Raw genomic sequence first — 18,577 nt, forward strand, 5'->3', positions numbered from 1 at the left:
AAGAATCCCAGAATTGAAAAAAAAAAAAAGAACAACAATAAAACAATAAAGTGCATTGGGACTAACTAGATCTTTGGTCCTTAGTGATTTCCATTGTTACTGTTGTTTCTTCCACTTCATGCCTACTTCAGGTGGTGTCCTGTGTTTCTCCCTATGTAGTACTCCATAACTGCTCACTCAATCTGGATATCAACCTATTTACTTTTGTAGGGACTTTTGCCCTTACATATACCAATGAATCAGGCAGAACAAGTATCTTCTTCCTAGGAATGCATATACTATTGGGACATATGGGGAAGAAGATAGAAAATAATTACATGAGAATCATGGATCTACAAATGTCACCAAATAGGTGATAGGATAGAAAGTTAAGGACAGCAATTATTTAGCTATAGTGATTGGGAAAAATCTTTCCAAAAATTTCCTGTTGAGCTAAAGTTTGGATGACTTGAAAAAGAAATTAAACATATTTTTGACCCTGCTATAGAATTGTCATAGTGAAGCAGTGGTATACCATGGAATATATACAAAAGGCAATTTCATTTTTGCTTCTCTCATTTTACCTTCATTATCTTAGGTTACTTTTTTTGTCACTGTATAAAATTTCAGGCGGATTCATGATTTTCCCATCATTTCAGGAAATACAACCATTATTCTGAGTCATAAGTCAGTAATTGCAATTGTCCTTTCCAAAGTATTCATCGGTTTCAATCTTTATTCACAAATAACACTTCAGCCACTTAGGGAAGCAGTTATCCCTGCAATTTATTTAGGGATGAGGCATGGTTGCACTCTCTCTTTCTTACTTGTGTTATTTCTCTTTTTCTTTCATTTTTTTTCAATCAAAGTTTCTCATCTCACCAGCATCTAAATGGGAGTTGAGAGAATAGGTCTAAGAGATTTGACATTCACACTGACTGGGACATTCTATACATGTATTTTTTTCTCTGTGAGTCAGGTACATATTTAAAGTTGAAGGAAGTTTCCAATGAATGAAATTCATAGAACATCCCTGCTTAATCAGTTGTGTCCCCTGTAATAACAGCTTATGTTTACAAAACTCTCTGTCGCTCATCCTTCAATACCTCCTTGATTTCTTTTTTCCTGTTTGCTTAGGTTCCTTCTCATAAGTGAAAATATACATACAGATGGTGCTTTGGGGCTACATATTAAATGATTTCTTGCAGGATCCTCATCTGCTGGTGCCTTTACCCATTCTGTTCTGTGAAACATACATATGTCCCCTGCCATTAAAAGTGTGGCTACTTCCCAATGCGACAAAACCCATCCCTTTCTATCTCCCTGTCTCTCCTCTTCCCACTTAGGGTCACTGCTCTACATTCTTGCTTTTAGTGTCTTTAGATCCCTGTCACCCATACATATGAAGGCCTGTGTCCACTTTTCTCCATATGACTCCAGGAAATACATAACATCTTCACTTGACTTGAGATGAACACGGGAATCCCATGTTTTCCCCTTAAAAAGAAAAATATAATAATGTATCACGTTTAGACATCACTGGTCTAAAACATTCTCATGGAAAAAAAAGGGACTCCTAAGTATCAAATTTGATGAGGAAGAATGTACAAAGTGGGTGATTAGTCCTCAGATAGTGGTGAGGAACACATTTTAGTCTTTCCTACTCCACTTTGCTCCTCGTTCTTCAAGGTACCCCTTAAATAAAGAGCCACCTTGAGAAAGACAAATTGAAAGGGCAGAACATCGTTTATCAGGAAAGAGCATTTCTGCCTAATGGCCCCTTGAGTAAAGTGTTTCTTTAGGACATCACAGCTTGTGTGAAGACAGATTTAAAGGCCAGAGCATCAATTAGAAATCCACAGTCTTGCTGCCTAATCGTTCTTTGTACAGCTTCTTTTAGCAAGATAAAAATACCATCAGAATGGAAAATGAGACTTGCCAAACAATTTTAACACTTCCCGTAGGCCACTAGTGCTCAATACTGACAGACACAGCATTTCTGAATCCCTGGGAACATTGGGAAGTATTACATTATATTTTATGTGGTCAGTCTGTTACTATCTGCAATGCTGATTTAAAGATACAGACCTCAGCAATGAGCAACTCAGCGCTGACACATCAGCACTGGTCATGACAAGTTTTCAAATCAAAGTGATTATGCATTGAGTAAACAAAATGCCCACTTCTTTTTTTTTCCCATAATGCTGTAATTGTCTGCGTGCATTGGCAATATTCATGTGCTGCATGTATATATAAACACAAGTGCATACATGCATATGTGTCCTAGGTATGTACAGATTTGTCATAAGTATGTATATATTTGGCTTATAATTTCAGAAAAAAATTATCTATGTATCCTAAACAAGTGCAATATGTATGAAAAAGGAAAGTTCCCTGAAGTCCTGTAAGCACTCAAAATATTAGGGAATTTTTTCTTTTTATTTTCTTCTTCTTTTTTTTTTTTCTACTGAAGATTTAACCCAGGACACAAAATCAATCCAGGACTCCAAATTCATTTCACTCCAAACTGAGTAGATGAAGGAGAAGCCTTGCATACATACATTGTTCATCAAAATATCACCTTTTGATATCTCTTATATCTTTTTTCTTTACTTTTATAATTGAACAAAAGAAAAAATTACTTAGTCATGTCTAAATATTATAGTTCATAATATACACATTTAGAAAGGTCATCATTTCATACCATGAATATCCAGCCCAATGGGTAAAGTCCCTGAGGTAGAGAAAGAGAAATGATAGCTTAATTTGTCTTGTTTTGTTTCAAGTTTAGTCAAACCATAAAATATGAAGTTATGAAACAGCTTAAATGTATGTGTTTTGTATGATTAATAATTAATTTTATATAAGACATGGAAGTACTTATACATTTTAAAAATATAAATCCAATTTTATCTTTTATAAAAACACAATTATAAATTTGGGCTTCTGTATAAGAAGGAAACCTGACATATACAATTTTCATTCTTCAGATGCTATCTAAATACGACTTTATGATTTCTACACATAGCTTAATTTTCAATGTAACATAATCATTACATTTTTATGCATTAAAAGTAGTACTTTGATCTTATATCTCATTCAGGAAAAAAAGCTGGAGTATTTACTAAAACAGTGATAAAAGTGCAAATACCATTTTGAGGTCTTAGTTTGAAATATAAAAAGAAACACTCCATTTAACTAAAATCACTCACCTTGAAGGAACAATACCAGCGTTTCAATTAGATTGGATAACAAAAAAATATATATATACTCGACCAGACAGCCAAAAGCAATAACATTCAAGAGGATTTAATGTACCAATGCTAATTCTTTTGAGCAGTATTAGAACTCACCTTCAGTATGACTTACAACACTAAGCACAACAGGAATGAAAAATATGATGTGTCCAAATGAAAATCCTAATGGAATCTCAGAAACTATTCAAACTTCTCTGAGCAAGGAGAATTGGAAGCCAAAAGGACAGGCGCTCCAGAGGCCAGCAAAAACAGCTTAGCAAAAACACAAAGTCGAAAGGCAAGAACAGCTTAAATCCCTAAGGACTGTTGAGAACGAATATAGAGAAACCAAGTCCACGGTTCAAGAACAGGAAAAAAAAATAATTATTATCTAAGAACAAATTGACATAAAAGAAACCAAATGGCAGACAAAAATGTGTAAGCCTAAGCTTTCACCAGCTTAGGAAGCAAGAAGTCACAAGAGCATGTCCTTTGCACTCTAACCACAGAAATTTACCAGATAATCTACAAAATCAGAAATAAGAAAAGAAAAGCAAATCAGAGATTGAGTAAGCAATGAAATAAAATTAACTAAATTACAAAAGTGGTAAGGCCCCCTAAGGGAGAAAGGACCCATGGCTTCTTCCATCTTTATCAGAATATTGTTAAGAAGAAAAATTCACCCTGAACTCAAATAAATGAAAACTCTCCAGACATTTAATGAGTTTGTTATAGTTTGGTGGGGCCAGCATGATAGATTGATAGTCTCAGCAGCTTCAGCCAAAGAAGGAGTGTATATCTACCTGCCATTTTTTTTTTCTCACATGCCTTCTCACAGGCAGGTTGCAGTGTGAGAAAGAATAGATTCAAAGAGAGCTCAGAGAGCTTGTTCCCGAGCGACATGGATTTTCCCCACTGAGAATAATTCTTTGTAAGGTGGGATACAAGGAAGAGGAGCTCAGAGAAATACTTCTGAGGTACTCTGGGCTGACCTGTTTAGTTGCAACAACCTTTTGAAAGTAGAGTAAAGCTGTAAGGGGGAAAGTAATTTCAGTAAGTGCAGTAAGTCATGGGTGGAATGAGAGCAGAATAAACTATTCAGGAATCCAGAAAAAAATAGCATTCAAGCTGAAAAACAGAGAGAAATCCCACACACTGCAGAAAGTTGAGGACTGGGTTGTTAATTAAAATGAAAATCATCATAATGTTGTGCATGCTAACATCCCAACATATACTGAAACAGAAGCCCTGATTGTCTTTAGTGTATTTAAATTCAATAAAGAAATGAATTGAAACTAAATATGCCACAGGGCCAAGATCATCTCAATGGCAGACTAAATTGACTTAGTATCCAAACTTGTAGCATTGCAGAAAAGACTTTATTTTACTAGGAGGTAATATTTTTCTTCAGTCACTACATTTTTTTCCCCTGACAACATCTAGCTTAATAGCAAAACAAAGCACTATAAAACATTTAATGGAGCAAGAAAATATGTAAAATAAGAGAGTTTGGAGACAGACACAGACATATGATCAATTTCCTAATTATCAGAAAGGGGTTTTAATATTAAAACTATGTTAAGGGGTCTTCTATTAAAGGGGAAGTATTTTTGTAAACTTAAAGAAAAAAAATCAGCAAAGAAAGAAGCTTAAACATAGAAGAAAATTGAAATGTTAGAAAAAAGTATGATATAAAAATAAAAATCTCACCAGTTGTCTTAATAAAATGGTACAGCATGAGAAAAGATAAATAAACCAGAAGGCAAATTGATATATAAACAAAAGAATAAAAATAACCTTTCTGTCTCTACAGGATAACATCAAATCTCCTGAATTGTGTGTGTGTGAATTCTCAAAAGAAGAGGAGCAAAAGAATGAGACAGAAAAACATAGTTAAGGAGATAAGGGTGTTGGGAGGTGTAGGGTACACTTTGGCACATCTTATCCAATGTGCTAAAACCACATGTCTTCAAAACAGCCTTTTTGGGATGGAAGGTGAGAGAGGCAAACTATAGATAGCATAATGTTGGCAAGATAATGGCTGATTTCTAATCTGAACAATGGAGACCAAAGATTGTAGACTGAGAATTTTAAAGAATAAATGGAAGGAAGGAAATACAGGAAGGAAGCGAACATTAAAATTGTCAACCTTGAATCCCCTACGAAGAAAAAAATCTTTTACAAAATGAAGATAAACTTGAGATATTTTCAAGCCATCAATTATTTGGAGAATTAATGTTAGACTGACTTCAACACCATAAGAAACACCAAAAGATGTCCTTTGAGCTGAAGATAAAAGAAATGAAAGTCAGTAACCACAGAGGCAGATAGATAAAGGGTGACAGCACAATTGTATAAGTGTATAGAAAACTTTATTGATTATGGAATTGTACTATTATATTGAATGTAGACAAAAATAAATGAAAGGGTTTAGAAAATTCAAGAAATATATTTGCAGTGTAAATTGATTTTGAATGTTAAGCCAAGTTAATTAAACAAAAAAAAATCTTTTTAACATATGGTACTAGAACAACTAAATATCCATAAATAAAAATTAGATAATAAAACTTTACCCATCTCATTTCTTATATAAATTAGATAGATCATTGACTTAAGAATAACAGAAAGAAACATATAAAGTCTAAAAGAAAATAAGGAGAATATCTTAGTGTTTTCACAATTAGGAAATCTCTCTTAGACAAAATCAATAACTTTAAATATAGAAAGACAGGAATTTAGGCCTAATCAAAAGACACAAATCAAATGAGTAGAAATTAGAGAACATAAAATATTGATAGCACATGCATACACAAATCAGAAGATTGTGCCTTCTAAATCTCATTATGTTTTGTCCAGTGGTAGCCAGCTAGACAAGTGCTTGCTTCTCCATGATGGTCTGTTTTGCCCTGGTTACTTCAGAGAGAGGTGTTTTATAAATTAAGCTAAAGAAGCAATGACACCATTCATTTGCTTAGTTTGCATTGTTCTTTGTATGAACAGTCGGCTAAGTACCAGCTATCATGACAAATCTGGAAAAAAATAAAGCAGCTTTCTATAGATAACACTGATTTACTCTAGTTGCCAGTAGCCTTCATGAGACTCAATGTACTTCTAGATAATACTTATCTAGGCATTCTGGTCCAGGCCAGAACTATACCTGAGGGCTATAAAAGAGTACCTCCAAATGAGGTTTAGATGTAGCTAGGTGGTCAGGATAAACTTTTCTAAAGATGTGCTGCATAAACTATAGTATAATTATTTTTAGGAGTTCATATATGAAAGGGAGGAGAAGAATATTGGCACAGAGGAAGCAAGACGATTCTGGCAAATACAAAGGGATTGATATAATGCAATCTTGAAATGTCCAGGAAAGCCACACAGGAAGTGTGATGATGATGGATATAAAATAAATTGTGTGGAAAGTTCAACTTAAAACAGGATAGGAACAATAAAAAAAATGTTTTGGAAATTCATTTGAATATCTAGGGTACTTTTCTTTAAAGACCTCAAAATGTGTTCCGGGGAAAAGCCATGAATCTTTTGATTTCTCATTGTGATCCTGAAAATATTATTGCTTTTAATTAGGTAGACTTTCACTGACATGACACATGGAGTGATAAAATATTTTGAAGAGAAATTTAGGAAAATTGGCTTTCAATATTGCTGTGTCAGAAAATAGTTATAGAATTTTGGTCAAATTGTCTCATATTTCTTGGTCTTCATTTCTGCACTTATAAAACTAGATGATTAGAATCAATTCTGGCACACTTCCTGAATCTTCAATCAGATAACTATAAAATACTAAATTCTAATTGTGCAATTGAGGAAAATATTTTAATATATTGGCCTGATAAGAGCTGTAGCTTCTTGGACAATGAGTCTAATTAATTACTTTGGCCAGAAGTAATACCAGGAGATAGCTATGCAAATCATTCACTAACATAAAAATGGTATTTAGAAGGTAACATGTATTGCAGGTATTCATTGATGCCAAGGTGACACTGTTGAACTTTTTATACACCTATACATGTACTTATTCAGGTTCTTATTGATAGACAAATATACATTCATATGTCTAATATTTGTGTATTAAAATCTATTAGTTAAAACCAACACAAAGCAATTTCAATCTATCAACCTCTATTTCATTCTAATAGTTCCTTTATCTGTAACTTGTTTTTCTAATAAATATGCTTGCAATATTTCAAACATATTTATTTATTTGTTCAGACTAGAATGTGAAGAATATAATTTCAGAATTGTTAAGGCATGAATCTGTAAAATGAAGCCTACTGACCAGAGTTTAATATGTATTTATTATGGTTTTCCATTTATTCTGAAACATATAATCTAAACCTTGTGTTTAAATTTGACTTTGTTTGGTTGTATCCTGCAAGTTCCTGCAAGTTTCTGCAAGTTCCTGTCCATTTTACAGATCTATATTCCAAACTCATCTCCTCAGGTCATTCAGAATAGCTTCCAGGTGGCACTATTACAGTTATTTAAAAATGTTTAACTTTTTGGTCATCCAACTTCAGTATCTAGATAATTTGCAGATATGGTTTATAATGTTTTTATTTTCTTTTAAGTTTTCAAACACATGTTGGGTCTTGTAAGAAAACACAAAGATTTGGATGTCAAATCAGTCTAAAATATAGTAAGCAGTACTAAATTTTCTAATGATTCATAGGTTACATCAAAATTAGAAAAAAAAAGCTAGTTTTCTTCTCTTGGAGATATCTGAATCAACCAAGCAGAACTATTTATAAAATGTTTTTCATGTGTCACTGTAGGATTCAGCCTGCTCTTGATTTAATCAGATATAGGCCTAAGCAATGCATAGTACAGGTTGTTTATATAGAATCAGCCAAGTAACTTATGATACATCTTGTTTATATCCTTTTAACTGCATAGCTTACCTAATATTTTCCAAAGAATGTACTCACATGTTCATAAATTCCAGTTATTTACAATAAGGAACTTACACAAACAAGACAATTTTTTTTTTATTAAAGGTACCCTCCATATAAAATTTTCTTGTAAATCAATGACAGAATGCCTGTTATTAGCATGTTTGCATCTCATCTTTTTTATCCCAAATGTCCCCAGCAAGATAAAGAGTTGATTTGGGGATTCAGCATCTCCTCCTGTATCTGTGTAGTAATTTTTGAGTGTTTGTATATGAAAGCCTTATATCGTCACAAGATGTTACTTTTTCAGGGAATAAGTTTCCCATCGTTTCTACTCCATGCTAGGGCAGTGGTGGCGAACCACCTTTATCAAGTCAGGATATGATGTGCTGAGACTGGGTCTTTTTCATGATGAAGATCAGCCTACGTCTAGGTTATCGGTGGTTTTCCTGTGCTTTCAGATGAAATTCTCTTATATTGTTTGACATCTGTTCCTCCGACAAGTCCAGATCTCCTTTCTTTATACCCCCTTCCTTCAATAAGTGCCACTCTGCTTTTCTTAAGTTTTTATGCTTAAGTTTTTGCTCTTTCTCTTCACTAAATTTCAGTATCATGTAAATTCTGTGAGTGGTAAAGTGGCCATAAGTTTAAAGCTTCTGGTCTTCACCAAGAGCTCTCCTGAGTTTGTTTGTTTGTTTGTTTGTTTTTACCCCAGATGGTTTGTGCTAACTTGAATTCTCAGCCTTCTTTGCACACAGTGTCAGCAAGTAGCCACCTGACCCAACCATCTCTATAATGCTTGCACTCTCCAGGCTCTGAGCTCTTCCAGTTCTACTGGCCTCGGTGACTTTTTACACATTCATAAAATTGACTTCTATATTATTTACAGGTTTACTTATTCTTCCAGTCACATTCTGTTCTCTGCTTGTCCTTGTCATATTCAAGTCACTAAAATTTCAAAATGGAAAGCCTAATTTGCTTGATTATTAACTGAGGCAATGTTCTTCAAAATTTCAGATTGCAAGAATCCTAAAAATAATATAAATCTCTAAACTAGATAGTTTCTTAATGAAGTATTCTTTCTAAAACTTTTTATGAAACCACTTTCTCTAGTTTTATAAACCCTAATGGAGTCTTACTGCCATAGAAATAAATTTTTATGGAAAAATTTACTCATGCTGATATAGTATTCTGATGTGTTTTTTTCTAATGTGTTAATCACATGTAAATTAATTATTTCAATAAGCGTTTTCCAATAAATAAAAAGAAATGATCATTACTGTGAATATAACCTTTCACGGTGCACATTGACTTTGGGAAAATATATATGATTAGCTTCTATTAAAATCTGCACTTTTAAAAAACCAATTTAGATAAGTTATCATGTAGACATATAAATTAACAAATCCTTCAGAGAGAATAGTATTGTGAATAATTAGCACCTGGATACTAACTGGTGGTTGGTATCTATGGTTCCAGTATCATTGCTAAAAGGTCTGTCCCCTCTGGTAGAGCAGAGTGAACTCCTTATCTTTTCACCATTTGCATGAGTGAAGGGAAGAGATGTCAACATATGAAAAGAAAGAGAGGTGAAGTCTTCGTATTTCACATCACATCCTTTCAATGCGAGTAAATGATTAAGGTGTTTGATACAACACTGAGGGGGCAGGAATGGGTCAGGTAATTGGCCTCTAGTGGAATCACAGTGTGAAAAAATTGGGAAAGACAGCAGAGTTTGGGGATGTGGGAGTGCTTTCGATCAATAGGGGCACTTGGCAATATCTATCTCATTATTGGGAAAGAGAAAGCAGGAATAAACAGATAGATGGATTTATTCATAGAGGCAATTCAATTAATGACAAAAATTAAAGAAATCAGCCAAATGAAAATATTCTATAAAAAGTTAGGGAAAGTAGAAACTTAAGATATTTTTCTTAAAATAAATAATAACTCTTTCATTTCCAAAACTTTTGTGGAAGAATTTCTTAACAAATATTAAAATCATTTATTCTGTTATTTTTAATTGAAACTATACTCAATCTGTATGTTTTCTGAGTGCTATGTGGTTTTGCTTATTATGGCTCTAAAATATTAATACAGGGTACATTTAGAAATAATTGTATTTTATTTATTTAGGTTATATTATAAAATACACTATATTGTATTCCCATTTGTTCATACATATGCATTTTCATAGTGGCAAAAGTTTTGTTAAAATTTAAATTTGCACCATTGTGAATTACTTCTATTTCCTGTCATATTTTTGAATGCATGCTTCAGGAATGTGTGCTTTCAATTATTTTTATGTATGTATGCTTTAATTTTATTCACTCATTTTTCCAAATATTTTTCATTCAATTATGTTACATACAGATGAACAAAATTTGTCTCAGTTCTATTCATTGTTCAACTGTTATTTCTATTTCAAATTATACTGAATTAATTGAAAACTTAAAATTACATAATCATATGGGCAGGCCTTTTTATGTTTCTTTTGATTTTAGTAGGGATGCTTCTATTATTAGCCCTTTAATGTATTTTACCTTATGGCTTGAATCTAAAATTCTTTCTTATAATTAGGAAGTAGTCTATGTCTCAAACATTCCAAGATGTGCATGTGTTTATGTGTGTATGTGTGCTTAATTATGAATGAGTGTTGAATTTGAATTTGAAAAAATATTCTTTGCTTGAAGTAATGGTAATAATATGGGTTTCTTACCCTTCTTTGACACAATTATGTACTTCACATCAATTGACACAGGTATACATTATGATATCAATATATGTTATTTTAATATAATTTATTAAATTAATGCAATTCATCTATATAATTAATTTATTGTATCATGACATTTAATTTTCCTTTGCTATATAACTATAGACCCATGGATATTACCATCCATAGTAGATGAACTGATTTTAAATGACAATTATGTCTATGAAACATGAAACAATGCTCTAAGAGGAAAAAAAATGCTTTTATGTTAATGAAGAGTGGGCCAAATTTAGATGGTTGGTAGAAAAGGAGCAGTACCCTGAGGTGATATTTAATCTGAGATGTGAATAATGCGTAAGATTCTAGTGATTCTTTTTCTAATGTTTTCTCACAGACATTTAATAAACCACTAGAACCACTTTTTGGGGACAAGCCATCCAGGTTACAGAAACCACGTGTATGAGTTACGACATATATGCTTCTTCTCCAGAGGCAAAACCATGACAGCCACTTTGGTGCTGCTATTGTGAAAACACCAACCTGAAATGTCAAACCAGAAGCAAAATCACCATTATTTTATTGGGCTAAGCCCTGTTTGTGGTAAATCACTCAAATAAAGTATAGGGAATTTTGAGTCATCAATATTTATTCTAAATGATCAAATGTGTATTATTGAATTAGTGTGGTCTAGAGGCAAATGCTTTAATCTCCTGTAAGGATCAAAGATTCATTTGAAACTTTAATACAATTTATAATCTTGCTCCACTCTGCACTGTGTATAAGTGACTGCCCTTTTGCTGACATATTCCATTTATTTTGTGTTATATTCATCATTGTTTTTAATGCTGCTTGAATTTTGTTCTTTCTTGGTGTTTGTACTTCACTTTATCATGTTGAACATTCCAATAATCAATGATACATTACATTGTTTAGATAACATTTAAATATAACATATTAAAAGTGATATTTAATATAAAACTAATGTTTTCTCACAGACATTTAATACACCATGAGGAAGCAAAATGTAAGGAATGAAAAATCGCTCCAGTGCCTCAGGTGAGGCCACCTTACACTCTGTGAGCAGTATTGCATTTTTATCTGCCAATTTAAATGCATTTTAACAGAAACAGGTATTGCTAATGCTTTGCCTTTTACAATACAACATATCAAGAATATTTTGACAATTAAGTATTATTATAAAATATGTTTTAATAATATTGATACATGTTTCATAGACTTGTAAGGGTAAGATTTTCAGTTATTAGGGAGAGTTTTTTTCCCAATTGCCTATCCTCTTAGCTATGTGATTACTTGGTACCAATATACTTTATTAGATAGTATAACAGCAATATTAGCTATACTTAGCTGAAGGATCAATATCGCTGAAAATTGTGTAAATTTTCATCGTTGATTTCAAAAATAGCTTCTAAAAGAGGCAAAGAGGAGCTTCTGTGGACAAGAAATATATACTTTTTAAGTTTCAAGTGAATAAATATATTGAAGTTTCAGAACAAAATACTTCTGAGAAAAGAAAAAAATAATTCAATGTAATATGAAAATTAATGTCCTTGGTAAAGAACCCAGATATCTTCCCCTGGATCCTATGCCTGGGATTTATCATATGATAACTATGAGTTATCATGATGCTGAGTGTTTTGGGGGTTCCGAAAAGAGACAGGACTTGTTCCTTGGGAGAAAGTGATGGAGCCAGCAAGGCTGATGGAGAAGTTGCCTTGTCCAGTGTGGTACTATGAAAGTCAAATGTTCATGTTGGCAAGCTCTAAGTAGGAAAATTTAGACGGAGACAGGATCACATGATCTGTGGAAGAAGACCCAACTGTTCATTATACTACCAAAATTTTAAAAAGATGATTTATATGAGGAAGAAGAAATGAACAACACAGTATTGACATTTGCAAAGCAAAGCAGAGTGTGGATAAGTCAGCTGCAGATACATTTGGGTGAGTTACAAGTGACCAAAGGCCACTGGAGGCTTTGAATGGAAAACAGCATGCCCAGATGGTACTATAGAGAAAAAAGACTCCTTTGTGCTTCAAGATTTTAAGCCCTTATAACTCCCAACATCTTAGGGGAAAATGAAGAAGAGGAAATAGAATTATGAATTCATTTGTTATTTAAACAATACAACATGTATGCCAGATATAATCTAATTTTTGATTTAATATTTAAAATAGTTTAATTTTCACTGTTGAGATAAATGGAGACATGAAAGCTAACTTTGGTCACAGAGTAAATAAAACATTAAATTGTGACTCTAGACCTCAGGTCACCATTGACATATCATAATATTTTATTACAATTCATACAATGTCAAATTGTCCAATAAGAGTTGGCTCAATCATATAGTCTAACAGGAGGAAATAGAAACACTATTGCACTCAAATGATTGTCAAACATCTGGATTATAGTCACAATGTGTTCAGACTTGCACCTTTTTAAAATATTTCACATGTATGCATTCTATTGTAATTTCATTGCCTGTAAATCTTTATAATGAATTAATTCTTCATTAAACATATACCTTATAAATATCAATGTCAAATGTACAACTTTGATTTCTTTATTCTGACCTCTGATTGGAAATCAATAACAAAGAGATAACAGGAAAATCCTTTAAGTACTTGGAAATTTAGCAAGCAATAAATTAATTCATGGTAAATATTAATAACACATTTTTAGTGTTTCTATCTTTGCTCTTCTTTCATTTTCCATTAAAGCAATAACTTTAGCCCATGATTACATCTCGTATCTGCTTTCCTATTTTTTAGTGGATTTGAATGCTTTTACCACCGGTCAAGATAATTGTGGCCTCATGAGTTAAGAGGCGTTCCTTTCTCTACTGTTTCCTGAAAGAGCCTGTGGAAAATTGGTATTATTTCCCTTAAAGTGCTTAGTAGAATTCACCAGTTAAATTGTTTAGTCCTTGACATTTCCTTTGGAAAACTTTTTAACGATGAGTTCTTTTTTAAAATAAAAAAATAAATTTGGATAAATGTTATTGTGTATTTTTTGATGAGAGAAAAATTTAGGGTTGAGTATTATAGAATAAATATGTTAGAAAGGTTAAATGAATTTATTGTCAGTGTATAGTGCTAGCTTTTATTTCAAATTAAACTTTATCTTGTTGGAGATTGGAGAAAATTGCACCATGCTTTTAATTATATATGAGGTGTGATACAATTACACGATTGTGCATTACTTTTATTTAATGCAATAATAGAACCATTGAATATTCTTATGTAACTTGCTTCTTTTGTTAGTAGCCAGAAATGTCAAGTGATATAAATTTGAAATCAAGCACTGAAATTATATAATAAATTAATGGCAGAAGAGTTAGTTTTTTTTTATCCAAAATGAACATATAATTTGAGTAACTCAAATTTTCATAGAAATTATTTTAAATCAAGATGGCAACTTGTTGTAAACTTTTAGAATTCTTAATTAGACTTTTAGAGAAGCTCTGAAGACAACTGGAAAAGAAGTTTATTTTCCTCTAGATCTTTTTCCCAGACGGGGATGGGTGACTGCCAGAATAGTCAATTTTGACATATCAAGTGACAAAGAATCTACTTGTAAAATCATAAATACCTTCTTTACACCTTCATACTGTGGTATGTGCAATTAAAGTATTCCCTTGGGCATAGACAAAGAGTAAGGGAGAGAGGGGGAGACAGAGAGAAATCAATATATATATATATATATATATATATATATATATATATATATATATATAGAGAGAGAGAGAGAGAGAGAGAGAGAGAGAGAGAGAGAGAGAGAGACTTTCATGTGAACCTGATTGTTTTTCTTTACTTACTCTCTAACACCAGAAAATCAACATGGTCCAGCATTTCTAAAAGACTGTCTTCACATACAAGTAAGGACCCCTTGTCTCTGACTCTCCCTGGAGAAGTCTCCTGGGGACATCTTGATCATTGGGGGATCTGATTTCACTAATTTAAATATAACAATTACAGAGCAGACAGTTTTTAAGGGAAAAGAAAGGAAAATTATTTTCAGCTATTTCTGCTATGCACTTTTAGTAGATAATGCTTATTGAACATATCATTTTTGAAATCATTTTCTGAATCCTCTGAGGTTCTATTTTATTTAATCATCAAATATCCTGATGAGGTTGTTAGATTTACCATCCCAATTTGTACCTGGAGGAATTAGTTTGTCCATTTTTATGGACAAGAAATGGTGGAGGATATGTTCAAACCCAAGTCTGTCTGAATCTAAGAGTTCATTTAGGAATACATTTGTTTAAATACAGTCTAAAAGTTCAAAGGTTATATTTGCATTTGTGTAGAAGCAGAGGTTTCATAAGACTCATTAATTATAGAATAAAATGTAGTATTTATTGGAAGACTTAAAGTTGAATTCTCCATGCTGTGCCATTCCATTCTTCAGAATAGCAATTGGCAAAAATGATCCAGATCCCAATGTATAAAGAAATAGAAATCTCAAATACAGAAGCCTGCAAAAGAAGAGGGCTTCTCAGAAGCTAAAAAGATCCAGATAAATGGATGCACTTTAAAGATAGCTTTGACTGACCTCACTTATGTGTGAAAGATTAATTCTGATGGAAAAAAACTTACATCCTCCACAAGTATGAAAACGAAATCCAAATCCTCAATGTGATTAGGTCACCTTTCTTAATTTACTAGACTGCTTGGCCTTGAAATTGAAATACCAAAGGGCAAGCATACAGTAGCAGCCCCAGCAGCAGGAGCTGCAACAGGAAAACAACACACATTGAACAGTTGTTAAGGGATAGGCTGAGTGCTCACTGCTTACACGCATGAGCTCATTTAATTCGTCAGCAGTGCTTGCAATGTAAGAACTAATTATTCCCATTTTGTAGGTGAGGAAACAAGCTTAAACTTGCTAATTAACATTTCTAAGTTCACACAGCTAGGAAATGGCATCAGTGGCATCTGAGTATATATGTTGTACTACTATGTTCACACTCTCAATTGTTAAAGGAATACTTGATCTTATATATTTAAAAGGAACTCAGTGTATGACTATATGTAATTATTCAGTATAGCAGGATATGTGTAATTAAACAACTGGAAATATTTTAGTTATATATTTTATATATTATAACTAAATATTTAGTTATATCTATTTTTGTGTATATATATATATATATATATATATAGAGAGAGAGAGAGAGAGAGAGAGAGAGAGAGATAATAATGTCTAAAATAAAATAAAGACTCTTTAAGATCATGTAATGATGATAATGTTTGTTCTACTACTCAGTGGTTAACACCCATAAATTCTAAACCAGCACAAAATACATTTTAATATTTCAATACATACCTCAAAATTTTTCCAGTTTCATTTTTGTGTGTTCAAAAGTACTTCCTTCTGTGGAATAAAAGTTGCCCTTTGTTTACTATATTATTACCCCCGCCTTTTTTTTTTTGTCTTGAGCACCCTGCTCTGTGTCTGTGAGATCTTTTTCAAAAGAAGATAATAAACATGAAATAGTCTCACATTTTGAGGAACTTTGAGCAAGTATTTTCATAATATTTCAAGATGGCAAAATGTCTTTAAAAGCCAACAAAATTTATATCTAACCCATCAACAGTGAAATCAGGCAGGGAACTGCATTGCTGTAGAGTGGGACTCATTTTTTTGATCCAATTATCTGCATTTCCTATGACCATTATACCTGTCAGCTATGTTCATACAAAATTGCTGAAGGTCATTGACTCTCATATTAGTTCTGTCACACAGAGCCTCAGTTAAGTGACTTCAGAAGAAGTTGACAGATTGTGAATAGGAATAGGTTGCTATTCTGCCAATAAAAATTGGTATTGACAAAGTAATGTCACTAGTCACTACTGAGTTAGGTTATGTTCTAATGACACTCCCTATGTCAATCAAGAAAGTCTTCTGGTACCAAATGTAATGCATGTTAATCTAACTCAAGATACTTGAAGATAAAGGATTTGTTTCTAGTAAAGACAGTCACCCTCAAATAATGATGGGAATATTTGCAGACTGAAAGTGTCCCATTCATCAGAAAGATAATAATTCCATATAAGCTTCTCTTTTTCTTGATTATGAAAGCTATTGTATTTTATTAAGTTTGAATTTCCAACATAATTATTGCCATTAGTCTTTTAAATGATATTTTCATAGGACAGCTTTCTTAACTATTTTGACATTTTGAAGGTCCCTAATCATTTTCCCTTATCTTACTAAACCTATGGCCTAGATAGAAAGCTAATCTCTGCCAAGCCTAGGGACATGGCAATTATTTGTTTCTAATAGTTTTTTTTAAATGTTTTTATTTGTTCTAATTAATACATGTTCTAGTTAATACATGACAGTAGAATGCATTTTGACACATCATACACAAATAGAGTACAGCTTCTCATTCTTCTGGTGGTAAATGTTGTAGAATCACTCCAGTCTTGTAATTATATGTGCACATAGGGTAATAATGTCTGATTCATTCTACTATCCTTTCTAGCCTTATACCCCTCCCCTACCTTCATTCCCCTTTGCTTCATCCAAAGTAATTCTATTCTTCCCTATCCACCACCCCAATTGTGAATTAGCATCTGAGTATCAGAGAAAACCTTTGGCCTTTGTTTCTTTTTAACTTTGGCTTATTTTGCTTAGCATGATATTCTCTAGTTCCCTCCATTTACTAGCAAATGCCATAATTTTATTCTTCTCTAAAGCTGAGTAATATTCCATTGTGTATATATACCACATTTTCTTTATCCATTCACCCAATAGGTTTTAAATATCATAGGTGGCATTTGTGCTGAAACACACAAAAGGTGACTCACAACTTAACATGTCCTATGTTCTGTTTGAAAGGTGGAGCCTGCAACAGGGAGCCTAGAATCATCTGTTTGCTGATGGATCTTCATGGTGAATCTCAAAGTAGGAAAGATTAAAAAGATTTCTCTTTTTAAGCCATAAGAATAGTCAAATGAGAGAAATCAGGTTTATTCTCCAAAAGCTCATCTTCAAGATATGTCCTTAGATAATGTTACAGGACATAAAATCATGAAGAGGTTATTTCTGTATTGGATCCTGGATCATGCAACAGGTTATAATGGGAGAAAGTAGAATGGGAAAAAAAGCAGGAAAATTCAGATCCACCTTCTTCCTTTTTTCCAACTTCTATCACATTACCACTTAAATGTCACATAAAACCAACCTGAAGGACACATCACAGTTCCTAAAATATGAATTAGAAAATAAGTGTTCTTATATGAATGCATGCAGTAAAGTTATCCTTTTATAATTATCCAAATACTTTTGTCCTAAATCAAATTCTTCACCATAGGTGTTGTGAAATCTTACTCATATTATAAATAATGGATCCTCTGAAGCAGGCGTATTCCATCACTGGAGACCCCAGTTACAGTGTACATCCTGTGACACTCTCTAGTTGCATTTGGCAGAATTCAACCTTTTCACATAGTCATGGTGTATATTATCATTTCTTTTATCCCTTTTTGCCATTCTGGTTGAAGGAATATCTGTGTTTGTTGGATACCATGGCATAGATTTATAACTCTTTCAACATACTGTATAGTTTCAATCTAAATAGTATATTGGCAGTCGACAAAAGCAATTTCTAATTTCCAAATGGATTCTGTTTCAAAAATTCATCTATGTATTGGATGTCTAGAAGTTAGAGTCAATTTTCACATATAATCATTGTAATAAATTGTGGT

This window comes from Ictidomys tridecemlineatus, chromosome 12 (genome assembly GCF_052094955.1).
Source record: "Ictidomys tridecemlineatus isolate mIctTri1 chromosome 12, mIctTri1.hap1, whole genome shotgun sequence".
In the NCBI taxonomy this organism is placed as follows: domain Eukaryota; kingdom Metazoa; phylum Chordata; class Mammalia; order Rodentia; family Sciuridae; genus Ictidomys; species Ictidomys tridecemlineatus.